This window comes from Erinaceus europaeus, chromosome 18 (assembly GCF_950295315.1).
Source record: "Erinaceus europaeus chromosome 18, mEriEur2.1, whole genome shotgun sequence".
Lineage (NCBI taxonomy): Eukaryota > Metazoa > Chordata > Mammalia > Eulipotyphla > Erinaceidae > Erinaceus > Erinaceus europaeus.
In genome coordinates, this window is record NC_080179.1 from 62780513 (window position 1) to 62807416 (window position 26904).

Here is a 26904-nt window from a genome sequence, read left to right on the forward strand (position 1 = left end):
TAAATCATTCATTTGTTCAATGAATTAACAGTTATTGCCATTTTATTACTAGGACTTATTCGATGATAAGGATACAGCAATGAATGACACAAAAATGATCTTTTCTCAAGTATATTTTGGTGGGCAAGACAATAAAAAGATCACTCAATAATTAAATAATTGATTCTAATAATACAGGGCGTAGGGCGAAAAAAAAATTGATTCTAATAACAAACTGGGAAAAAAATTCCTCTGAGTACTTTCAAGTTAAAAAAAAAAACTGAAGGGAGTCAGGCAGTAGTGCAGCTGGTTAAGCGCATGTGGCACAAAGTGCAAGGACCAGAGGAAGGATCCCCGTTCGAGCCCCCAGCTCCCCACTTGCAAGGGAGTTGCTTCACAGTCGGTGAAGCAGGTCTGCAGGTGTCTATCTTTCTCTCCCCCTCTCTGTCTTCCCCTCCTCTCTCCATTTCTCTCTGTCCTATCCAACAACAATGAAAACAATAGTAACTACAACAATAATTAAAAAAACAAGGGCAACAAAAAATGAAAAATAAATATTAAAAAAACTGAAGTAACTGCACACATAGACACACCAACACAAATATAAACATCCAACAGAATTAGAAAAAGTCTAAAAAGAGAAATCATGAAACTCTAACACTTGCATATGTGATTTTTCTAACTGAGTAACTTAAAGTCCATGAATCATATAAATTAGTTGCATTTCTGGTGTATGAATTTGAAACATTAAGTGTATTGCACTGATGTGAAGAGATCAATTTACAGGCCCAGTGGTGGCACACCGGGTTAAGTATTCACAGTACTAAGCACAAGGAACTCATGATTTGAGACCCTGGCTCCCCACTTGCAGAAGGGATGCTTCATAAGCAGGGAAGAAGGTCTCAGATGTCTGTGTTTCTCTCTCCCTCCCTGTCCTCTCTCAATTTCTCTCTGTTCTATCCAATAAAATTGAAAAAATGGCCACCAAAAATAGTGGATTTGTAGTGCCGGCACTGAGCCCCAGTGATAACCCTGAAGGGAGAGAGGGAGAGAGAGAGAGAGAAACTTACTAAGAGTATGAATGAAGTTAACAGGGCCTAGTCCCCACCTGCAGGGGAGAAGCTTCACAGTGAAACAGTGCTACAAGTCTCTCTCTCTTTCTCTCTGTCTCTCTCCCTCTATCTCCCCTTACACTCTCAATTTTTCTCTATATCTATCCGAAGTAAACAAAGAAATAAAATTAAAAGAAAAAGTCATAAACTTGGAAAAAATGTAATTGGGTGACCAACCAGAAGCTACTTTTCAAAATGATATTATAGTTACAAAAAAAAAAAACCTACAAAGTAGTAAGTTTCATCAAAACATTACTTCTAAAAAAAAACTCCAAAAGATAAAGGATGTAAACCAACTACTAGTGCCAGTCATGGGACTGGAAAGAACATAGCAAGTCCAAAAGACTTGGTGACATGGTTCTTAGTGAAGTGAGTGTGAATGTGATCATAATTGTCCAACATGGCAGTAATGTGACATAACTTCTTTGCACTCCAAGGATTACAAAAATCTTCCAGTGAAGGAAAAACTGAAGAATCACTAGTGGTTCCATTAGAATTATTTTTTTTCCCCAAGGGAAGCTCAGATACTATAGTGAAATGGGTTCATATGTCAATTTTTCAAGTGCTCAGTATGTCAACTTAAAAATGTTGAATGCCTACCATATGCCGTTCAGTCAAGTGATTATTTACTGGTTAAAGAATTAAGGATGATTTTTGTTGTAGTCTTCATACATATCTGCTTTCTAAAACATTTCTAAGTGGTATATTGCTTGCTTTGAAAATTAACATAAATGTACTTCTGTCTTTTTTCTCATTTGGGTTGTACATGATAAGTATAGCCATGGCTGAGATTCCCACCTCCACTAGAACACCACTTCCAGTTGGACAGTTGGGATTATTATCAATATTTTCATGTTGTTAGCCATAATTTTAATAGGCCATCACCTGGCAAATGAGCTTAGCAGGTGAGAATTCTACAATTGAACCACCAATGCAGCAAACAAGCTTACAAATTGACTTTGGGTTCCATGGCAAACCTATAAAAAAAACCATAAATCACAGTGATGCTGGTTCCCTTGAAAGCAGAAAACATGTATTTACATTATTCTTTCTTTCTTTGTTCCTTCCTTCCTTCCTTCCTTCCTTCCTTCCTTCTTTTCTGTTTTCAAGAGCACTGATCAACTCTAGCTTATGTTGGTGCCAGGAGAGGGAATAGAACCAGGGGCTTTGGAGTCTCCGGCATGAGTGTCTCTTTGCCTTCTTAATAAAGTCCCATAGCTAAATAGTAAATTCTGCAGAGCAGATAGCTTTCAGAAAGAGCCTGTTTATTTCTTAATGTATTTGTTTGTTTAGCCATTTTGGCCAGAAAAAAAGAAAATGAGAGGGAAGAGAGAGAGAGAGGAGGAGGAGAGGAAGAGAGATATACTTGAAGCACTGCTTCGCTACTTGTGAAACTTTCCCCCTATAAGGGTTTGAAATCTGGTACTTGTAAACTGCACTGTGTGTGCTCAATCAGGTGCACCACCACCTGGCACCCCACAGCATATTTCTATACAAAAGAGGAAGAGGCTTATTCTTAACTAATCTCAACAGAAAACTTTAGACGTTGTGCATGCAAGAAGAATGCTCTCCAGTCCTAAGATATATCCCACCGGAACTGTTGGCAAAGGCAGAAAGCTCTGAATAGGGGTGGGGTAGTTGAGGAGGAGTTTGAATGAAGTTTTAAGTAAGACCTCCACTCCATCGCCCTGCCTTGAGGCAATGTTCCAGGCAGATGGGTATTTATCCTGTTCTTAAAGCTCTCCACTGATCTGAGGAAAAAAGACAAGGGTATTTATATCCATGATGTTTTCTTACCAAATGTGTAATACTTGCCACCTACACCATCTGCAGCAGTTCAGAATGTAGTAAGATTGAAAGTTAAATTCATTGATTGATCTCAGAAAACATAATAAAATTTTAAAAAATATTTTGCATTGTATATCTTCAGCTCAGATCTTTTAATGAAGAAATTATAAGATGACATCAGAAGTTTAGAGCAAAGAGTGAAGTTTTTGCTTGGCAACTAACCATCCTTACCATGTTCAGAATTCAAATAGGGAAAATGCAGGAGTTAACTCATTGGTGGCCATCATGGCTCTATGCAAGTTACGACTGAGGTCAGGGGGGCCAGGCGGTAGCACAATGGGTTTAAGCCCACATGGCACAAACATAAAGATCCTGGTTCAAGCCCCCAGCTCCCCACTTGCAGGGGGTTGCTTCACAAGCGGTGAAGCAGGTCTGCAGGTATCTCTTTCCTTCCCCCTCTCTGTCTTCCCCTCCTCTCTACATTTCTCTCTGTCCTATCCAATAACGATGACAGCAATAACAACAACAACAATAAACAACAAGAGCAATAAAAGGGGGGGGAACAGCCTCCAAGCCCCAGCGACAACCCTAGAAACAAACAAACAAAAGACTGAGGTCATAGGCTTGCTCTCAGGACAGGCTATTTAGCTAGACACTGCTTCACAGTTTTTAACCATAGTTCACTGTCTCTCAAATTTATAACCTTAGAGATGGTTCAAGTGAACATACATAAATTATCCAAAAAAATCTTTTCTGAGTGGAAGAGTGAAGCATATTTCTTATGAGTATCATCACTTTTCTATATCAACTGTTTAGAGTTTACATACAGGATATAATGTGAAGATGTCCTAACTAGGTATGTAAAAAACAATTCAAACTCCAATCCTTTTTCCATTTATCCACCCTACTTCTTTCTTTCTTTCTTTTCTTTTCTTTTCTTTTCTTTTCTTTTCTTTTCTTTTCTTTTCTTTCCTTTTCTTTTCTTTCTTTCTTTCTTTCTTTCTTTTTTTTTTGTTTGTTTTTGGTTTTTGTTTTTGCCTCCAGGGTTATGTCTAGGACTCCGTACTGGCACTACTAATCCACTGCTCCTGGCGACCATTTTTTTTCTTCTTTTCATTTGATAGGACAGAAAGAAATTGAGTGGATAGAGGTAGATACAGAGGAAGAGAAAGACACCTGCAGAACTGCTTCACCACTAATAAAGTGTCCCTCTGGAAGGTGGAAAGTGAGAGCTCAAACCTGTGTCCATGCACTACTAGGATTCCATCCTGACCTCCCTAGGCAGACCACCTCACCAATTTGTCTCAAATTCTCACCTCTCCAGAACCCTACCCCACTAAGGAAAGATAGAAACAAGCTTGGGATATAGGGATATAGGAAATGGAGACCGGGTGGTGGGAATTATGTGGAGTTGTACCCCTCCTATCCTATGGTTTTGTTAATGTCTCCTTTCATAAATAAATAAATAAATAAATAGAAAATACCAAGACGTTAAGAAAGAAAGAAAGAAAGAAAGAAAGAAAGAAAGAAAGAAAGAAAGAAAGAAAGAAAGAAAGAAAGAAATGAAGGAAGGAAGGAAGGGAGAAGCTTGAGGTCTGGACTGACTTGCTAACGTCCAGGTTCAGTGGAGAAGCAATTACAGAAGCCAGACCTTCCACTGTCTGCACCCTATAAAGAATTTTGGTCCATACTCCCAGAGGAATAAAGAATAGAGAAGTTTCCAATGAAGGGGATGGGATATGGAACTCTGGTGGTGGAAACTATATGGAATTATACTCCTATTATCTTACAATTTTGTTAACCATTATTAAATCACTAATAATTTTTTTAAAAAAACCTCTGGATTAAAATCAAAGTAAAAATTTTAATCAAGAGTTTCTTAGAAACTATATTGTGCTAATCTGCCCTGTAATATTTTTTCAAGAACAGGTCAATGAGGAGTAAATATTATATATAATTTTTGAGCAGTATTTTTCACAGAAAGAGAGAGAGAGTTAGTTGTGTCCATGCAGAACTTTAGGAAAGATGTTGCATTGGCTTACTTAATTCTCTTCTATTTGCTTATTCATAGTTACCTATAAGGGTTGTAGTAAAGGGGTCTGAGTAGTGGCACACCTGGTTGAGTATACACATTGCCATGCACAAGGATCCTGGTTCAAGCCCCGAGCTCCTCCCCTCCACTACCCACCCACACACCTTGCAGAGGTGAAGCTTCAGAATTGGTGAAGAAATGCTCCAAGTGTCTCTCTTTCTTTGTCTCTCCTTCTGTCCCACCCCCCTTCACTATCAATTTATCTCTGTCCTTTCAAATAAAAAATTATAATAATTAAAAAAGGGGTTGTAGTAAAGAATGAATGATGTTATGCAGGCTATATTTCCTAACATGGTACTTCATAGCAGAGTTTCAAACAAAATGTTTCTGTACAATCAGCTGGTATTGGAGAGGTATGACTATTTCCTACTTTGTAAATGGGTTCACTGGGGTTCATGGGAATTGAAAGGCTTATCTTCAGTGAACAGCTAAGACTATGTAGCATTGGTATCAAATCCACAAACTTTCTCCTATGCTCTGCTCAGAAACCTGTGTAGCAAATGCCCCCGAATCAATCACCTACCTTGATGCCTCATCCACTCCAAAATTTACTTTGCATGAAACACTCTGAGTAAACCGAATGGGGGCCTCACATTTGTAAATTCAATTCTTTTGAGGGCTTGTGATTAGAAAACATGTCCTATCCAATTTTTCCCACACATGCCACTTCTTAGCTGGTCTATCACTAGGGGCCTGTGCAGTGTGGTCTGTTTGAGGCCAATAATCATATCATCATTGTAATGAATGGCAAATCCTATGTAATTTACACATTAAAAGGAGGCTGAGATGCATGGAAAAACCCAGCCTCCATTTGTCTAATGAAATTAAAGCCCTTAGCCAAATACTGGTGCTGAAAAGAGATGTTTGGGAAGGGCTCTCCCGGGCTCTCTTGTCCCTGCTTCTGAAGAAGAGGGTGAGTGTTCTTTATTCATGATTCTGCCTCTACCTAAATCACTCCCACAATGGGACCTCTAAACCATGGGGCCCTGTCTGGGAGCATGATTTACACATAGCCATGGCCAGGCAAGGTTCACAAAAGCATTATGACTCGTTATTTTCAATGACAATTGAAGGGAAAAAAGAAAGCAGCTAAGATGTTCTATAGCTTGGCAGGCAAAGCACTCAACTGCCCAGCCCCCTCCGCCAACCAACAAGAAAGCAAGTTCTGAGTCCTACCTGCTAGAGCAATTATTTCAAGATATTTTTGTCACTTGGGAGTAGCTGGGAATCATCACAAAGCAAATATGAATGGCACAGTACTTGAAGGAACTGCGGTAAGCTTAAACTCTAGAATAAACCCTTGGGCCCACAATGAGGAAAGAAGTTGGTGAAAAGTTCAAAGTCTTCAAAAGTTGTCCCTGATTTGAAACTTTCCCAAACATCAGGCAACCAACCCATTTTGAAGTGTGAAAAAGACCAAAACAAGAAAAATATAATTGGCTTCTATCATCATGAATCTAGTTAGTAGACAGGATGTTTTTGGACCCATAGATGAAAAACATTATAGAATACTTAGGGCAAAATATACAAGTTGAGTTGTCAAGGTAATGATCTCTGGAAGGACAGACAGATAGCTTATCAGGTAGCATGAGTGCTGTTGGGAAGACATTATGTATTATTTCTGTAAAAAAAAAAAAAAAGGAAGGCTGAGGCCTATGAGTATGACTAGCAGACATCATTTGCAAATGACATAATCTTGCAAGCACTATTTTTTAAATATATTTATTTATTATTAGACGGAGACAGAGAGGGAAGGGAGATAGGGAGAGAGACACTTGCAGCCCTGCTTCACCACTCTTGAAACTTTCCACCCTCTTGGTTTGAACCTGGGTCCTTGTGCATTGTAATGTTAGTGCTTAACTAGGTGCGCCACCGTCTGGCCCAACCAGGACTTTTTTTTTTAGAACTGAAGAGATTTAAGGAAAGGTTTGACAGGAATGGCTCTCTTACTTTTCTTGGCCTCTTGGTGTCCTCTCTTGCTCCTGCCCCGTTACCCTCTGGAATATCCAGAGTGTTTTGGAAGATGATAGCTGGAGAATAGACTTATAAAAGAAAGTAACTCATGGGTATCAACTGCTTGGGTTTTTTAATCTTTCCCTCCTTTATCTATTCCATTACTGTAGTTTCTAGGAACCTAAAAAATGTATTGACTTTAAATACTCCAAGCACCCCCTCCAAAAAATAAATAAATAAAAGTCTTTTTATTTTTACAATAGAGAACTTTGTCATACACGAAAGCTAAGTTTTAGCTTGGACCCCAGTGGGGAAGGACAGAGACTCAGAGAAAAATCTGGTATTGTGGTGTCTTTCTCCCTAAATAAATAAACAAGCAAACAAATGAAGGGGGTTGGGTGGTGACTCACCTGGTTAAGCACACATGTTAAAATGCACAATGACCCACACTGGGGCATGTATAGGGAAGAGCTTTGTGAGGGGTGAAGCAGGGCTGTAGTTGTCTTTCTCTCCCCCTCCCTATTTCCCCTTTCCTTCTTAATTTCTAGCTGTCTTTATCCAATAAATAAAATAGAATAAAAAATTTAAGAGTTAAAAAAAAAAAAAAGAAGAAGGGACCAGGTGGTGGTGCACCTGGTTGAACGCATGTGTTACAATGCCCAAGAACCAAGGTTCAAGCCCCCGATCCCCACCTGCAAGGGGAAAGCTTCACGAGTGGTGAAGCAGTACTGCAGGTGTCTCTCTGTCCCTCTCTCCCTCTGCTTCCCCCTTCCCCTCAGTTTCTGGCTGTCTCTATCCAATACATAAATAAAGATAATAAAAAAAACTTTTAATTTCTAAAAATAAATAAATAAAGTAAAATAATAATGAACAGTAAAATAAGTTAACATAGTAGCAGTGAAATTTGCATGGACAAGACCCTGAGTCTACACATACACACACAATCATCATATAAAGAAACAGCCAGAGTATACAGGCAAACAACTAATATCCTTTATCATTGTCAAATCTCAAAGGCAAATTCTATTCAAAATAAGAAACATGCACATACACTCACGTTCACACCTAAGCCTCTGAACCTGAAAAAGGAAGTTATTGTTAAGCACAAGTGGAGCAAAGTGCAAGGACCAGCTTAAGGATCCCGGTTCAAGCCCCCGGCTCCCCACCTGCTGGGGAGTCGCTTCACAGGCAGTGAAACAAGTCTGCAGGTGTCTATCTTTCTCTCCCCCTCTGTCTTCCCCTCCCCTCTCCATTTCTCTCTGTCCTATCCAACAAAGATGACATCAACAACAACAATAATAGCTACAACAATAAAACAACAAGGACAACAAAAGGGAATAAATAAATAAATATTTTTTTAAAAAGAAAGTTATTGTTGCGAAACAGGTTTGCATTTTTTCTTACTTTGTGAAACTTGATATAATCTAGACAATGTCTGATCCCAACCTCCCTTCCTACCACTCCATCATGCTCCACATCGTTGCGCTCTAGTCAGTTTCTTTCCCTGGAACTCATTCTGCTTTAAGACAACATTCTTTCTCAAGCTCCTCATGTCTCTCACTCTCATTCACAGAGTTTTTTGTTTGTTTGTTTGTTTTTGGTGGCATCTAAGCTCATCAGCTCCAATATATTAAAATACACTCCTTCTGATATGTTCTCCTTCCTACACAATACATTTATTTATCAGAATTGATATAAAAGGTGAATTGCTAAATTGCAATTGATTAGTTATAATGGGCAATTTTATGCACTGAAATAAGTGCTCTTGGTTTTAATTTCACAGCCTTCTTTTCATAAGTTAATGCCAATAGTATTTTCACAACCTTCTTTTCATAAGTTAATGCCAATAGTATTTTCATAAATTAATGCCAATAGTATTTTCCACCTTAGTGGACCCTTAAAAAAAAACTCCTAGTCATAGGCATCATGCCTATGGTGCCTGAGAGATGAAATAACTCTGCTCTCACCACCTAGGTTCAGGCTAGATATCACCAGAAGTGTTTTCCAACTACCCACTCTTACATAAGTCACTCTGTGCTAGTCACTGTGCATCACACTTTCTTATAATGTGAAGCTATGTTGTATTTAATGTTTACCACCTGTTTTCTGCCACTTGAATTTAGGTTCAATGGGATCAGAGACATACATGAATGAATGTTTCCACTAGTGCATCCTAGTGACTAAAACAGAGCCTAGCACATAATAGTTATTCATAACTATCCACTCACTGATTGACCTTATGAATGAATTAATTAATTAGTATATTTCAGATTAACTCGGCAACACTACTGTTAAATTTACATTTGCTTAGCGATTGTCATTAAACTACAGTGATTTCAACAGTAACCATTTAAGGTACCATTTTCAAAGGTTTCAGCTGTTGTTAGGTGGGAGATCCAGCAATGATTGCTTCCACTTTAAATACAAATAAAAACTTTTCCATCAGGGGAGTTTTAAAATCCCATCTTTGTATCTATATGAAATTTTCGGTCTCATCAAACAGAGAAATCAGCAGAGAGAATGTAATCTAACCTTCAGGGTAGGTGGGCACAATTGGGTAGAATGAAAGCTTCTAGTTAAAATCAATGTATAAATGCTTAGAACATAATGCTTAGAACATGTACTTTTGATTACTTTACTAACAAAATTCAAGGATTGCAGACTGGAGGTATGGATTGACCTGCCCATGTCCAGTGGAGAAGCAATTACAGAAGCCAGAACTCCCACTGTCTGCACCCCAAAAATAATTTTGATCCGTACCCCAGTAGGAAAGAAGTGATAGGGGGAAGATGACCAGAGGGCTCTGAATTCCAAATCCATCAGGACCTAGAGAGAGAAGAGAAAAAAGGGAGGGACATTTGGATGTAGTAAAATGTGTATGTGTGACTTGGAAAGGAAGAGAAGATGGGACCTTTAAAAAATGGGCAAATATATACAAATATAGACAGAGGGTTGTGTAAATAATAGCTAATCCATATCTACAACATTAAGAGAAGTGTTGTAGCTTACAATGGAGAGATTGAAAATTCAGAACTCTGGTGGTGGAAACAGTGCAGGGTTGTACCCATGTAATTTTGTAAATCAACATTAAATCACTAATATAAAGTAATAATAAAGTAGAAAAGGAAAAAAATCAAGTTTTGTGGCAAATACTTATCTTATTGAGGCAACTAATGGTTTACCATAAATATAGTTGTTGATACATGTGTAAAATTTCTGTTTTTTACAAAACATTCTCACCTTCAGCCAAAGTCTTTCTCCACCATCATGGACCAGGAACTGACCCCTCCCCTACCACAAACCTCCCCAGAGTCCTTTGTTTTAATGCAATACACCAAACCCAGTCCAAGTTCTACTTAGTGTTTCTCCTTTCTGTTCTTGTTTCTTAAATTCTGCCCATGAGCGAGATTATCCCATATCCATCCTTCTCTTTCTGGTTTATCTCACTTAACATGATTCCTTCAAGCTCCATCCAAGATGAGGTAAAGAAAGTAATTTCATCATTCTTGATAGCTGAGTAGTATTTCACTGTGTATATATACCACAACTTTCTCAGCTACTCATCTGTTGTTGGATACCTAGATTGCTTCCAGGATTTCGTTATTAAAAATTGTGCTGTTATGAACACAGGTATACACAGATCTCTTTGGATGTGTTATATTCCTTAGGGTATATCCCAGAAAAGGAATTGTCAGGTCATAGGATAGGTCCATTTCTTTTTTATTACTTTTTAAAATATTTATTTATTTATTTCCCCTTTTGTTGCCCTTGTTGTTTTTTTATGTTGTTATAGTTATTGTTGTTGTTATTGATGTAGTCATTGTTAGACAGGACAGAGAGAAATGGAGAGAGGAGGGGAAGACAGAGAGGGGAAGAGAAAGACAGACACCTGCTTCACCACCTGTGAAGCGACTACCCTGCAGGTGGGGAGCCGGGGGCTTGAACCGGGATCCTTATGCCAGTCCTCGCGCTTTGTGCCACACGTGCTTAACCCACGGCACTACAACCCAAATCCCAGGATAGGTCCATTTCTAACCTTCTGAGTTTTCTCCAGACTTCTATCTACAGAGGTTGGGCTAATTTACATTCCCACCAACGGTGCAGGAGGGTCCCTTTGTCCCCACAACCTCTCCAACATTTGTTGTTACTACCCTTTCTGATGTATAACATTCTCACAGGAGTGAAGTGGTATCTCATTGTTTTCCTTTACATTTCTATGACACAAGAAATAGACTTAATAATAAACGGGATATTTTGATGTAAACATTGAGAAAGAAGATGAGGAATCTATTCATGAATCTATTCATGAATCTATTCACACATCAGAGAATCATATCACCATATAACCAGACTTTTGGAAGAAAGAAGGGAGAGACAATCCTAGTCCATGGTGATGGTATTTAATACAGCTTCATTATAAGGAATGAGTTTTAGTCATCTTCAACATTTCCTTTTGTTTTTATGGAATGTTTAGTTACATAGTACCTTCAGGTATTATGATAGATAGGCATCAGAGTCAAACTTATTTTATGAAATTGTTAAGAGTTCTAATTCTATGAGCTAGAGTAGACAAAGCCAGTCATTACATAATTGTGATTTTATATAGTTGGTTTTCATATAACTCAGGACCAGGTGGTGGTATACTCAGAAAAGTGCACGTTACCATGCATGAGAATTCAGGTTTAAACCCTCAGTCTCCACCTATAAGAGGGAAGATTCACAAGTGATGGAGCAATTCTGTACCCTATCTATCTATCTATCTATCTATCATCTATCTATCTATCATCTATCATCTATCATCTATCATCTATCTATCTATCATCTATGTATCTATCATCTATCTATCTATCTATGTATCTATCTATGTATCTATCTATCTATGTATCTATCTATCAGGGGAGCAGTGGAAACAGGCAGGTACTGAGTTCCAGCAATAACCTTGATGGCAAAAAAGAAAGAAAATCAAACAACTCAATAATTAACAAAGCAAGCAACGCAATTAAAAAAAGTGGACAAAAGATTATACTTCTTCAGAACAGACATACTGATGACCCACAGACATATGAAAACAGTCCTCTATCAACCCAGGAGGTTGCACAAGGGATAAGGTATTGGATCCTTAGGCATGAAATCCTGAGTTCTATCCCTGACATCAGCATCACACATGCCTAAGTTATGCTCTATTACTCTCTCCCTCTCCCTCTCTTTCTCTGTCTCTCTCCTTTTTCCCATTAATATATAATAAATCTTAGAAAAAGAAAAATGTTCTACAACATGTATTATTAGAGAAATACAAATTAATACCATAATAAGCTAACTCACACTGACGGAAATGCTCTACATCGAAGGTACTGAAATCAATGATAGCTAATAAGGATGTAGAAAAAGAATTCCTGTGCACCGTTAGCAGGAATGCAAACTGATGCAGCTCTAATGGGAAACAATATGGAGAGTCATTAAGAATACAGAGTAGGGGAGCCAGGTGGTGGCGCAGCAAGTGAAGGACACATGGCCCGAAGCCCACGGACCGGCATCAAGATCCTGGTTCGAGCCCCCAGCTCCCCACCTGCAGGGGGTTCGCTTCAGAGGTGGTGAAGCAGGTCTGCAGGTGTCTATCTTTCTCTCCCTCTCTCTGTCTTCCTCTCCTCTCTCCATTTCTCTCTGTCCTAGCCAACAATGATGGCATCAATAACAACAATAATAATAACTACAACAACAATAAACAACAAGGGCATCAAAAGGGAAAAAAATTTAAATGAAAAAATAAATAAATTAAATCATTTCAAAAAAAAGAGAAAGAATACAGAGTGGAAGTACCCTATGATCCTGTGGTACACTCCTAGGCATATATCCAGAGGACATGAAAACACACATCTGAAAGGATATATGTCATCCTGTGCTCATAGCTGCACAATTCACCATGACTAAAAGAAGGAATCAACCTGGATGTCCATCAATAGATGACCAGATAGAGAAGTTTTCCTAAGTAGATATTTGTCACTAGGAACAAAATAAATGGAACTAAGGTGATTTTACTAAGTGAAGTAAGTATGAGATGAGAGACAACAAGATAGTTTACTTATGTGTGGAATGTAGATAAATGAACTTTCTAAAGTAGTATTGACAGGGACCAGCTGGTGGCTCACTTACTAGAGTGCACACATTCTAATGTACCAGGACCCAGTTTCAAGCTCCCAGTCCCTATTTGCAGGGAGAAAGTTTCATGAATGATGAAACAGTACTGCAGGTCTCTCTCTCTCTCTCTAGCTCTCTCTCATAAATAAAATTAAAATAAAAAAAATAAGGACAATCTTAAAAAGAAAAAAGCAGGGGGCCGGGTGGTGGCACACCTGGTTGAGCGCATATGCTGGAATGTGCGAGGACCCAGGTTCGGGCTCCCCGGTCCCCACCTGCAGGAGGAAAGCTTTGTGAGTGGTAAAGCAAGGTTGCAGGTGTCTTTATCTCTCTCTCTCTCTCTCTCTCTCTCTCTCTCTCTCTCCCTTCCTCTAGATTTCTGACTGTCTCTATCCAATAAATAAATAAAGATAATAAAATGTAAAAAAAAGAAAAAGAAAGCAGTATTGGTAATAACCAGACTCTTAGACTCTGAAGTGTGATAGGTATCTGTAGGGCAGTGAGCGGAGCAGGAAGAGGAGGGAGGGCAGTAGAGGTAGAGGGTTTTCTTTAGTTTTAATGGCACAGAAATTTTGATTGTAGATTCCATGAGTTATATTCATGGATATAGGCACAGATGCACAACTGAACTGTTGAAGTCTTATAATAAGGTAAACACATGTGAAATCAAATTTAAAATGAAGAAGAGCAAGAAGAATTTTTTTTAAAAAAAGGAGAAAAGAAAAGGAGAAGAGAGGGAAGGAAGGAGGAACTAACTAGTACAGAAAAATTTTTTTATTATTTTTGAAATTTGTGGTCCATTGATTTGGAATGTACAGTAAAGGACAGGTGTAATAAAGTCATTAATTTTATTCCTTACAATGTATTTGGGTAACATCAAAATGGAAAAAAAATGATTGGTATGAAGTGCTAGACGTGATCATGCTTTGAAAGACAACTGCTGGATGGATTCACTCTTATGTAGAGCACAGATAACTAAAGCAAACAAACTTTTAAAAAATGGTAACAGAACTGACTCTTGGATTTTATGAAACTCTATGGTAAGTGAGGGAAAGGAGTCCACAAAAATGTTACTAGTGGATACAGTGAGATCACACACACACACACACACACACACTAAATCTTGTAATTTTATAAACCAACATTAAATCACTAAAAATTATTTTAAATAGAAAAAGTAAATGTATAAAGACAAGCATTGCAATGTTCAAGCCTCCCCCCACCCCCAACACACACAACACAAATACTTCTTCACCTCAGGGGGAGAAGGGGAAAGAAGAAAGGGAGATAAGGTTAAGAAACAGAAACACTAGGAGTCTGGCAATAGTGCAGCGGGTTAAGCATACGTGGTGCAAAGCGCAGGGACCAGCCTAAGGATCCTGGTTCGAGCCCCCGGCTCCCCACCTGCAGGGAAGTCGCTCACAGGCGGTGAAGCAGGTCTGCAGGTGTCTATCTTTTTCTCCCCCTCTCTGTCTTCCCCTCCTCTCTCCATTTCTCTCTGTCCTATCCAACAATGACGACAACAATAATAACTACAACAATAAGGGCAACAAAAGAGAATAGATAAATATTTTTAAAAGATGTTATAGACATAAAGAGGAAGGAATTTTAAAAAAGAAAGAAAGAAAAGAAACAGAAACACTAAGGCACGGTTTCATGACTATTGAGTAGAAGCAAGAAGAATTCATGAATTCACGGAGCATAATATATAATCACTGTATATATTATCACCTAAACTCCTTGGCAGAGAGGTACCACATAAAGTGACTGCTATCGTGAAATTATTTAGTCATAAGAGTACCGTACGTCTTTCTCTGTATATAATTTAAGGTAGAATCAAAGTACACTGCTTTTACCCAGCCCTTACAGGAAAAGCAGGACATGGGCAGACAGAAATAAATTAATATCTGCCATTGATTGTCATGGACAGCACCAGCTTATTGAGCTAATACTTTATTAGTGTGCTATAGCTTGGCTGGTGATGGTCTTTTTATTGTTTTTGTGGTAACTCTTTATTTTAAGTATCTTATCATTATGAATTCATTTAGTATTGATTGCAGTAGCACTGATCATAAAGAATTAATTTGGCATTACCATGAATGTCATGTGCACTTATATAAGAGTTCGGTTGTAATTCAAAATTAATTAATATGGCGAAGTATTATTGCTTTTGCAACTCTGCAATCATTTTAATGTACCTAATGTATTTTTTTCAGCAGGTATAACTAGCAGAAAATCTACCTAATGGATGCTTTTTCAGAGAGGCATTTCATGTAGTGGTAAGTGAGAATTCTGCATTTTAAAAATGCCTTCATACCTTAAAACAACTTAGATACCAAAAGAATTCTTAGTTATCAGAAGACAACCAGCTTGAATTCTAGAAAACAATCATTTCTGCTGTGTGTTCCAACTTGTTTGGCATGGCCAGGGTGAGAAACATAATTGAGTGTTTACCTCAATTCAATATCTCCTGTCTCCAACCGATGACGATTTATCCCTGTCAGAGTGAAGGGCCCCCAGCAAAGGATCTCCATTTATATATAATGATGTTGACTTACCAGAAGGTATAATTCTGGACACACTTCTAGCAAGCTGAGATTGTTAAAAGTTGGTACTAGTGGGAATCTAGGGTCTCAATCAGATGGCACGTGTTTAGAATGCCTGTCTGTGGCCCTCAGTTAAAATCCACTCCACTGTCTTCTACTGCTGCTGCTGTTCTAAACATAACTAATGGCAGATGTAGGCCACTGAGATATCAGACGCTCTAGATGGCTGACCTTATACAGTTTGGGACTAGATTGTCACTTAAAGGTTGCTACTAAAATACACCAATGTCTTAAAGTTCTTTCTTCCTTCCAGCGTTAAGAAAATCTTTGAAGTTTCTTATCACCCAGTTAAAGAGAAAATGTTATTTGGGTCCAATAGAATCCGTTTATCTGAGACTCAGCAAGTGGTTTACTCAGTAGAACGTACATATAGCCGTGCATATGGACCTAAGTTCAAGTCTCAAGCACAGAGGAACACTTATGGGGAGGGGGGTGGAAGTGGTAGCTTTACATGTACTCACCCCTTTCTCTTTTATTGCCTCTCCATCTCTGTCTCTTACCTTCCTTCCAGTGGAAAGAAAAATAAATGGGGGGGGGGGTGGAGGCAGGTGGTGGTACATCCAGTTAATAATACTAAACACAAGGACTCAAGTAAGGACCTGGCTTCAAGCCCCCAGCACCCCACCTGCAAGCGGGGAAGCTTCACAAATATGAAGCAGGTCTGCTGCTGTCTGTCCTTCTCTCTCCATCTCTCCCTCTCTCTCTTCTCAAATTCTCTCTGTCCTATCCAATTTATCTATTTTTTAAATATTTTATTTATTATTAGAGACAGAGAGAAATTTAGAGGGGAGGGGAGATAGGCAGGGAGAGAGACAAAGAGACACCTGCAGCCCTGCTTGTGAAGCTTTCCCCATGCAGCTGGGGACCAGGGGCTCGAACCCGGGTCCTTGCACACTGTGATGTAAGCGCTTAACCAGGTGTGCCACCTCCTGGGCCCTCCTATAGAATTTAAAACAGGAAAGAAAAAAGAAAAAAAAATGGCTACCAGGGGCTGTGGATTCATAGTGCTAGCACCCAGCCAAGCCTCAGTGATAACCCTGGAGGCAAAAAGAAAGAAAGAAAAAGAGAGAGAGATAAAGAGAGATGGGGGAGAGGAAGAAAGAAAGAAATGAAGGAAGGAAGGGAGGGAGGGAGGAAGGAAGGAAGGAAGGAAGGAAGGAAGGAAGGAAGGAAGGAAGGGAGGGAGAGAGAGAGATGGGTATTGGGAGCAGTGGGATCCTGTAGGCACAGAGTCTTGGTGACAACCCTTGTGTGGGGAAAAAAATGCATGTATACACTGGCTCACACAAATCAAACTACTGGTGTTCTAGTGGAGAGACGGGCTCTGGGGAACGGTGTAGAGCATTAGAGAGCGCCTAGGTGACAGACTCTGTGGAATGCCACTATGGTTGGCTGTGGTGCCAGGGAAGGCAGGACTCACTAAGGAGTTGAAACATAATAGGAACTTAGAAAAAAAGGCGGGGGGAGGGTGCAAAAAGAGTCGAAGAAGTAAGTTAGAGAGCCACTGGGTACTTGAGGCTCATGGAGATTTACAGAAAGCTGATGGATCCCTGTTCTCTGTGGAGATGTTTACCAAAACCTAAAACAGTCAACAAAACTGAAAGTCAGCAGAAAAAAAAAGAAAGAAAGAAAGAAAGAAAGAAAGAAAGAAAGAAAGAAAGAAAGAAAGAAAGAAAAAATGAGGGAGAGGCCCTACGCCTAGGTCAGAAGCTAGAGCAGCAGATAAAGGCAAGGCAGGAACACTAACCCACAGCAGAGCTGCTCAGGAGTGAAAAGGTGTATAACAATCTCATCTCATCTTTCTCATTACTGACATCTGTGTCAATTTATAACACATTGAGTAACAAATACCATAGCTGCCAAACACAAAATTCTCAGGCTGAAAATTCCCATCTCCTCAGACTTGTTAAAAGAATTAAGGAAAAGGGACGACTGGGGACGACTGAAGAAAACTGGTGTAACCTGGTTTTAAATACTTTTAATCCACATACCCTTTGATTCTAGGTGTTCGAGGGTATATTCACCAGTGGCAACAATCCATTTGCTTCTAAACACAAGTTCAGCACCCAGAGCACCTATGCGAGCATGTGCATCCACCCTTAAAAATTAGCAGAGGATACTATAGAGGTGAGAGAGTATTCTTTATTTGTGCTATGGGAAGCAATAATGGAGATTTACAGTTCTTCGATACAGCATAGGATTTCCCAGAATGCTGACTAACGGAACCACTTGGAGGCTTATTGATGTACCACTATATTGAAAACACAGGTTTATTAATAAATAGTTTCATAAGAGGCTAGCAAATGACAGCCGGCATGAAAAGCAAGAAGGCCATGTGAACAAGCATGTGGCTGAAGAAATGTGACCAGGAGATTAACTGCAGGGAGCAAGTTAGAAATTTAAGCATTCAGGGAAAACATTCAAGTGGAATCCATGCCTAAGCCCTTTCCTTCTGTTTGCAGGTTTTAATGGCCACAAATGTCTCTTCTTATTTTCCTCCCTTAGGAAGACAATATCAGAGTGCTGGAATCGATTGATTAAAATTGTACTGGCAGAAGATAAGCATTGCTCAAAATATAGAAATATATTTTAGACTGCAAAATAAAGAGAAGCATACACACACACACACACACACACACACATACACACGCATGCACGCACTCACGCACACGGAAACCAAATCCGCATATTTCTTGGCTCAAGGTAGCAGACTGACTGGTTACCCAAAATGAGCTTACTGCAAAATCGCTCTGTTCTCACCACAGGCACCATTTACCAACCGGGTGCAGTAGACATGGTGTTGGCTCCTGAACTTCTCTCCTCCAATTAAGCTGCACAACCTGTTACCATTTTGCCAATGGACTCTATTTACTTGGGTTCTGCAAAACTTGCCAAGTGCTCACTCTGTGGAATTCCCAGCAAAGAGAAAGAAACAATTGGGGCAACTGTTTGGGAACATCTTTTCCTTTTACTTGCCCTAGCAGAGGGGAATGCAGCAACATGGAGCAGATGTGTTGAGACCAAATGCACTCATCCTCATGATTACAGTTGGTTGTACCTGTGGCTAGGCAAACTAATTCCACTACAAATGTTCAAGAGAGGGTAGTACTGCCATACAATGTGTGGTCCTGGAGGCTTTATTCTCATGTAACAGGGCGTCTCCATTTCACAAGACCTGGCAAGCTGAGAAGAAAACGGAAGCAGCCCAGCCACGCGCCATGGGAACTGTGAGCTCTCTATGGACTGCTTGAGAGAGAGAGAGTGCCCTCGTCCTCCTTGTTGTTGACATAGATTTTGCAGAATTTCTTATTTGGAGTTTGAAAATAATGATTCTTCTTTCTACTTAATGGGCTCTGCCACTCAGCACCCTATTGTTTGCTGCTCTTTGCAAATGCCTGAGGATGTCATTATGGCTACATGTATCAATATTAAACCTTTACAAACAGTTGACTAAATGAGCTGTTATTAGCTTTGTTTCTGAAAATAGTGTACCTCTTTACTTCATTTATCAGTACTAGGTGTAGTCGATTGCACTCTGGTATCGATCCCAATATCTATACCCAGCACAGACTACCTTTTCTCAAGGTCATTGTAAGGTCGGGTTATGATCAATATGAATTGACTGTCTGCAAATAAATTTATGTAGCTGACATAATTTCAAGTAATACCTTTTTCAAATTAAGGTGGACCATCTTGTGAAGGAAAGGCTTAAAGCATTAAGAGTAACATTGCCCAGTTCTGCATAATGAGCCAGCCTCTCCAGAATTTGCTAGTTCTCTTTTGTAGAACTGAAAGCTGTGCTAGCTCCCTGAGAGCCATTTCTATGCGGCACCTGCAGAGTTTCAAGCTTGGGAGTTTAGTGTGGGTACTGATTATACTTCCCAAGCAATGGCCTTTTTCTTTGTTGCCCCTAAGTGTCTTTGGATTTCCAAATTTCAAGTCCTGTTTCTTTCTGTCAATGTTGGGGTATGTGTGTGAGTGTGTGTGTGTGTGTGTGTGTGTGTGTGTGTGTGTGTGTGTGTGTGTGTGTGTGTGTTTGTATGTTCAGTGAAATATATAGTCATCTGAATCAGAGGACCAGTTTGATAAAATCAACTTTCATGAGTAGAAATAGCACTATCACAATGAAGAGCTGAAGCCAACACCATCTCTCAACCATGGGCCCCCACACTGCAGGGAGACATACTTGTGATCAGCCTGCTAGCCACTGGATGTCACTGACGCTTACATAAATGGAGCTTGAGGGGCATTTATCTGACTGTAAAAATCACGACTTTAGTAGAAAGCAGTTTAGCTAGAAACATTTCACTCAGGCAATTTCTAATTTCAGAAAAATAGGCTCATAAAGCTCACAAAGGCGATACCCAACTTCAAGCGTGATTAGCTTCAGTTGTTTGTTTCAGCTTTAACTGGGATATGAATAAACAGCAACTTTTGGGGGGTGAATTCCATTTTTGACAGCAGCTGCTATCCTGCTTTTAAAAGGACACCACTCAATCAGGTTTGTGACATCCCGAAAGCAAGTCTAAATCATGAGCAAGAGCTTAAGGTGCGATTTTTAAATTTCTGCAATGTTTATTTGTTGTTTTGTTTTGTTTTGTTTTTGCTTAATACAGTGTTCTCCATTACCTGTTTTTGTGAGAACATGTTCTTTTTAAAATTAAAAATCTTTTTGCAACACTAAAAATGTACTTTCAGTTCAACTGATTTGGATTTACATGGTAAGCAAAAAAGGAAGACATTGTGAAACATAATTAAAGATGGTAAGTGTCAACAAAACATCATTGAATGTATTATAATATGGCTTCCACCATAAAATTCATTCTCAGATCAGATTTTGACAAGGAATGTAATTTTCCTTGACTATTTCAGGAATTTACTTCCTAGAACATATCAGGGAAATGAGTCAGATCTATCAGTAGATGGTCTACAGTGTAAATATGAAAAGATGCATTAGATTGGAAAATTCTAACAAAACAGGGATTTATCTTTTGTCTTGAATATAGACACAAAGCAAATGTAGTATGTGAGTGGCTTGGAGAGAAGGCACAATGCAAGAGCAAAGAATTATGACAAATGACATTGCAACAGACATGCTACCATCTCAAAGCTTGAGCCATGTGAGAAGCTATTTTGAATTAATAACGCATGCCATCGTGATTACATTTGCTTAGCAGAAACATCTGAAGAAATAACAGCCTGCAAGAGGAGATGGAAACAATAGTTTCCTATCTTTATATAACATAGCATTGGCATTTCTCTCCAGAGAGAAATGATCCCAAAGCTACAGTTACTAAAGTCTATACTCTTATTTATAAGTGACTACATATTTGCATATGCAGGAAAATAAGCTAAAGTTGCAGGGAAGATACAAGGTGGCAAAGTAACTAACATTCAATCAATTTTTTTTGCCCATGCAAAGTGAAGGGTACATTGGAAATAACACAGGACCTCATCCCATCCATCTCCCCTACACCAAAAAAAATCAGAATCTTGAAAAATATTTGCATGGGGGCAATGCTGTGTCTTCCTATGTTGATTAAAAACCGAAGCTAGCCAAATAACGGAGAGCAAATACATCACAAATTGTTCATTCTAATACCTAGGAACTCCTGGAATCAGGTCTTTTGACAGGCAGATGCTTGGCAAATCATAGAAAGATAGCACTGTAAGGAGTTCCTTCACTCTCTCTTAAACTATGTTTCCACCTTAAATGAATCAAGGCATGCAGCAGCAGTAGGTAAGATGGTCAATGCAATTAAATTCAAAACCTGAATGTATTGAACTTTCTGCAATTATACATGGGTCATCTCTGGACAATATGTTGGCCATCTGGTAGCATCTGTGCCTTTCCCTCTAATAGAGTTCCTGCTGTGGCTCGAGGCCATGGCAGGCAGTGCTAAGCAGGTCACATGTTGTGTCTTTCAGCCATATTTAGGTCACAATTTGGGATAGGAGGAGGCAGGAACTCTCTCTTTTGCACAAAGACGATCAAAATGAATAATCCCCTATAGGTATTGGATTTTGTTAAATAAATGGGGTAAATTTTACAATTTTGTTCTATGCTTTATCCCAAGGTAAATAAAAAATACAGAATACATAGAGGGCTAAACATTTGTCTATAAGTTTCTGTTTCTCAGAGGGGGAAAAAATGGATCTTTTTTTTTTTCTGAGAAAAATTGCTATAAGAACAAGTTAAACAGAACCTATCAGCATACTTGGTCCTTGAGAAATTGTTCTCCCTGGAATCTGCTCAGATCCCTCTGAAGTATTCAGTGTTTATTTTGTAAATGGAAGGTTTACTGGACAAAATGGAACTATCTTTTACTTCCTTGGGGCAGAACAGTGAGAGAATGCAGCAAAATAAAACTGGAAAAGAAAAAAAAAAAAGACATTTCCAAAATTCAGGCTCTGCTGTGGAGTAGTTGCTTCACTCAGATGAAATTTATTAACTTCTCTAGTTTGCAGCATTTTTATATGTAAAGCTAGGCCGTTAGGTATTGTAGGGTACAGAATAAAATAACAACAACAACAAAAAGGATATTTTTAAGTAAGTAATGGTCTATCTTTGGTTTTTTGTTTGCTTGCTTTTTTTTTTTTTTGACTGAAGAGAGGGATGAAAGGAAAATTCAAAATCTGTTAGTTTTGAGATAATGTGTATGATGGTAAGTGTACTGAAGAAACACGATTTGGAAGGAAAAGGGATAAAATGTATGTATGTCTGTCTCTCAAAACAGGAGGAGTGGCAAATCATAAATGTATCTTCTTTTGGAGAGTTTTTAAAACTTACATATTATTAGATGGCTCATAAAATGTGGAAAAAGGTCAGTGTTTGAATGTGTATAAAAATTAACATGGAGTAGTCAGATACTCTTTCCCTCAGTAGACTCATTCTAGATTTGCAAGAATTAAATATTAAGTTCTATTAAATATCATTTTTTGACATCAGTATAAAGTTTCCACCTGGCATGTTTATTGATTCCCCTACCCCCAAAAAAAGAGAATCTCTGCTATGTGCATTTCAAAAGTGTGAACTGTACATGTATTATCTGAGTTCACAGATATAGATTTTAAAATGCAATATGTACAAGACTCAAGTCCGACATAAGCAATTCCAGTTTGACATCAATTAGTGAGTAGCTTTTACTCTTATAGACATATTTATAATGGAAAGGAGTGCATTTAGACTTTAAGGTCTTGCCAACTAATCAATTTGATGAACTAATTGATAATAAATGTTAATTGACAACTAACAGCAGTCAATTAATTGCATTTCAAATGCAGCTCCAGGAAGCTGAGTTGAACATTATTGTACCTCAAGCTACTCAAATAATAGCTCAGCAATGACTTTGCAACAGTCTCTAAAGGTCAAACTAGGCTAGCCCTTTTCCTTATTAAGACATCGGGGATTCCTGGGCATAAGTTTACAAAAATAGCTGTAGTTCATGCCCAAGGCTCTACCTCACTGCCCCAGTGATGAGTCTCTTTTAGTCAGTTGTCCAGTTTTACGAAGACCCTTGTGTAATTAATTTCCTTTGTGTTACAATGTGTAAGCCGATATCCAACTCCAAAGTTGACCTGCAGGCTATATTATCTGCTTCTCTAACAGAACTACTTAAATAAAAGTGAAAACTTGGTTGGGAGGTGGTTCTGTTTAGTTATGTATTCTTGGGGCAGGAAAGACAAGGCCTATTTTCTAGATTCCCACAATTACAGAGAGTCAAAGAACCAGTCAGATGGACAACTAGTAGGATCAGGCATAATTCAGGTGTGAACAATTTTGTCTGCTAAAACCAAAATGTTCTTGATTTAAATCAACGGATACATATTCAAAACCCCATAACTTAATCAGTATACTGCATTCTCAGAGTAAAACTCATTCATGGGACCTGGCAGTGACATATCAAGTAGAGCAAAAATATCATCGTGCACAAGAACCCAGGTTTAAGCTGCTACCCCCACCTGCAGGGGGGAACTTCACAGTCAGGGAACTGTGTTGCAGACACACACGCACACACAAACTTCTCCCTCCCCTCTCAATTTCCCTTAATTTTTTTTTTAAATTATTTAAATAATTTTTTAAAAAATCACTCAGGGGCCAGGCTCAGTGGGTTAAGCACACATGGCATGAAGATCAAGGACCAGCGTAAGGATTCCAGTTAGAGCCCACGGCTCCCCACCAGCATGGGGGGATCACTTCACAAGTGGTAAAGAAGGTCTGCTGGTGTCTATCTCTCCCTCCCCCTCTTTGTCTTCCCCTCCTCTCTTGATTTCTCTCTGTCCCGTCCAACCACAACAATAACAACAATAAAATGGGGGGGGGGGGTTTCCAGGAGCAGTAGATTCCTAGTATGGGCACGGAGCCCCAGCAATAACCCTGGAGGCAAAATCAAAAACTCATTAATGTATGTAATAAAGGTCCCACTAGCCTTTTGAACCATACTAGGGTTCTTCCACTTTCTTTAGAATGTTCTTTCCCATTGTAGTCTCATGACCTATACCTTTACTTCATTCAAACCTCTGTTCACATTTTCACCTCCTCAGACAACTCTGGCCATCATGCCATAAGCCTACACATACTTGTCTGTTCATGGTTATTCTCTGTATTGCTTCATTTTTCTTCAGAGCTCCTTTCACTATTTGGTAGTAGGTGGCTGCCTTGTCTATTACTCATCTCCATTAATTAAATGTAAAAAGGGAACTGGAATTATCTTTTTTTAAAGATTTTATTTATTCATTAGTGAGAAAGATAGGAGAGAGAGAAATAACCAGACATCACTCTAGTACATGGGCTGCCAGGGATTGAACTCAGGACCCCATGCTTGAGTGTCCAATGCCTTATCCACTGTGCCACCTCCCAGACCACGGGAAACTGGAATTATCTGTAGTGTGTTTTGGATGCCTAGAAGTTACTCATAGTATGTCACCATTAGTATTTATCAGCTGAATGATGCCAATTTGTAAAGCATCCCTCTGAATAAATTGCCATGGAAAGCACCTCATCCACTGGTCACATTGCATATGTCACTCGGGGAAAATAACTCTACTTTATGGGAATTGAGTCTACTCATTATAAAATGAGAGCTTTGACAAGATGGGTTTTAAAAATACACTCCAAGATTACCTTGGTTGTGTTATTTAATTTGTCCTATTTTGAGGAAAACAATTCTCCATTGTTTCTTTTTTGGCTCTGTTCTTCTTTGGGGGAAAAAAAAAAGGAAGATACTAGAATCGTGTGTGTTTCAGAAAAATTGTTACCTCAGGAGGTTTTATGAAGTTAGAAAACATCACTGTAAACTTAAATAATAGCCGTCATGGGGAAAATGAGAAAGGAATATGGGAAGAGGCTAGAGATTTTAAATAAAATTTCAAGTGAGATGTGAGATTTGAAGAGACAGCTGGAGAAGAAAGAAAGAAAGAAAGAAAGAAAGAAAGAAAGAAAGAAAGAAAGAAAGAAGAAAGAAAGGTCCGCTGACAGGAATAGGGGAGTTTGGATTCGAAGTATACTGATGGGGGAACTATAAAGGTAAAATGTAAAAATAAAAGGGGGAGGTGAGTGACTTTAAAAAAATTGAACTTTAAGAAGTATAATGTGTAATGTAATGGAGTGGTTTAATTTTAAGAAAAGGGAAACAGTCATAATTCTGAAAAAGAAGGTGAAACACTTCCCTAAGGGAATGTGGGAGTGAACTATGGTGGGACTGTGAGGAGTGTGAATGATAAACCCACACTTTGATGCAACTGTGAGCTCTTCAGACACATCAGAAAAATGAATAAATGGAGCTGGAATGAAAATTCTGGCTATGATGACACGGATTTTTATGTCCTCGTTGTTCTCTCTTGGATTAGATCCAAGCCAAATTCCCTAAACCCCTAATATGCTAAACAGGAAAATTCACACACACCCCTTCCCCTCTCCCCCACTCCCAAAATGTTAATCCAAGAGTTTAACTTTACCTGCTTTCGAAGATAGTTGAGTTCTTCTCACTTGTTATTTGTACGTTTGGTTGATTGGTTGGCTGGTTGCTTATTTGTTTGCTTGATTTGGGTTTTTTTGTTGTTGTTGTTTATTTATTTATCAATTATCCTCCATTTTCTCTAGCCTCTTTTCATTTTTGAGGGGAAAAAATGTAATAAAAGCTGATAGTGTGACCTAAAGTCTCTCTTTCATCTTCTCTTTGAATGTTGAAATGATGATACGCACATACCCTGGGGTGAGGTGGGAAATCCTATTCCACATGGGATAGAACCATAAACTCTTATGGAATGTCACTGTCACGGGCGAATTCAGATATTATTTCAATAAACTCCTTTGAGCAACATAATCTATGAGTTTATTAAGAGACCCTCAGGTTTATTTGGTAGACTATAAATAATCTATATGCTCTTTCAAACAAAAAAAATAAATTCAAATGGCAGAGCAAAGGCATTAAGCTTTCCCCTCAAGTTACATTAGGAGTGGATCTGTTTGCTGCCAATGCAACCTCCTGATACGTTGGCAGTGGCTGGATCAGTTCCTAATGTATCTCTATGAGAACAACAACTACATCTGGAGTTCCCACAGCCTCTGAATTAGTGGTGGGTGAACCAGGGTTCAGAAGCACACAAATAAGCTGAGGTTATTTCTTCCCACCTTCTCAAAGCGAGCAAGTGAATTTCATTTGCTTCTCCTACATGTTCCTCCACAGAACTCATTACAGTCTCAAATTTCTTTTTGCTTTGGGTTTTCTTCCAGCCAATAATACAATTACACATCTCTCTTCACTTACTCCCCTGCTACTTCCTTCTCCTCCCTCGTTCTCATTTTTAAACATGTATTTATGATTTGTATGTTTGCTTGTTTGTTTGCTTGTTCAATGAGAGAAATTAGAGCACCACATGCAGTGTCAGGGATCAAGAACAAGGCCTCCAGGTGGCCAGTCCTGTGCACTACTCACTGAGTCACCTCACCGGCCAAATTGTTTCTTTTTCAACCGCAGCAAGTACTCAGCTCTGGTTCTTGGTGGTGCTGGGCACTGAACATGGAAAATCTCCCTCTTTCACTCTCTCTACATCCACCCTCTTTGTTTTAACGCTCACACATACATTTAAATTCTAGAAATTAAATAATAACCAAACAGACCTGTTCATTTCTTTTCTCATTAGGTTGCAAGACAATGATTTTATTCCCTTAGAGTGCACTTCAAACACTCCATGACACATTAGATGTCTCCCCACATGTCTCCACTCATTTGTAGCC

The 26904-nt window shown here is 38.9% G+C and overlaps 1 long non-coding RNA gene across 7 annotated transcripts in view; it reads left to right on the forward strand.

Moving 5' to 3' along the window:
* The window catches only part of LOC132534275 (uncharacterized), a 29472-nt gene extending 10359 nt beyond the window's left edge, over window positions 1-19113 (forward strand). For 4 of the 7 annotated variants that reach the window (XR_009545995.1, XR_009545994.1, XR_009545997.1 and 1 more), the window contains 2 exons: window positions 15276-15338; window positions 18128-19113. This is a non-coding gene — a long non-coding RNA (uncharacterized LOC132534275). Of the gene's footprint in view, window positions 1-15275; window positions 15339-17669; window positions 17793-18127 lie in introns of all 7 variants that reach the window. The other 3 variants (XR_009545996.1, XR_009545992.1, XR_009545993.1) reach the window with 3 other exon arrangements.
* The last annotated feature ends 7791 nt before the right edge of the window (window positions 19114-26904 follow it).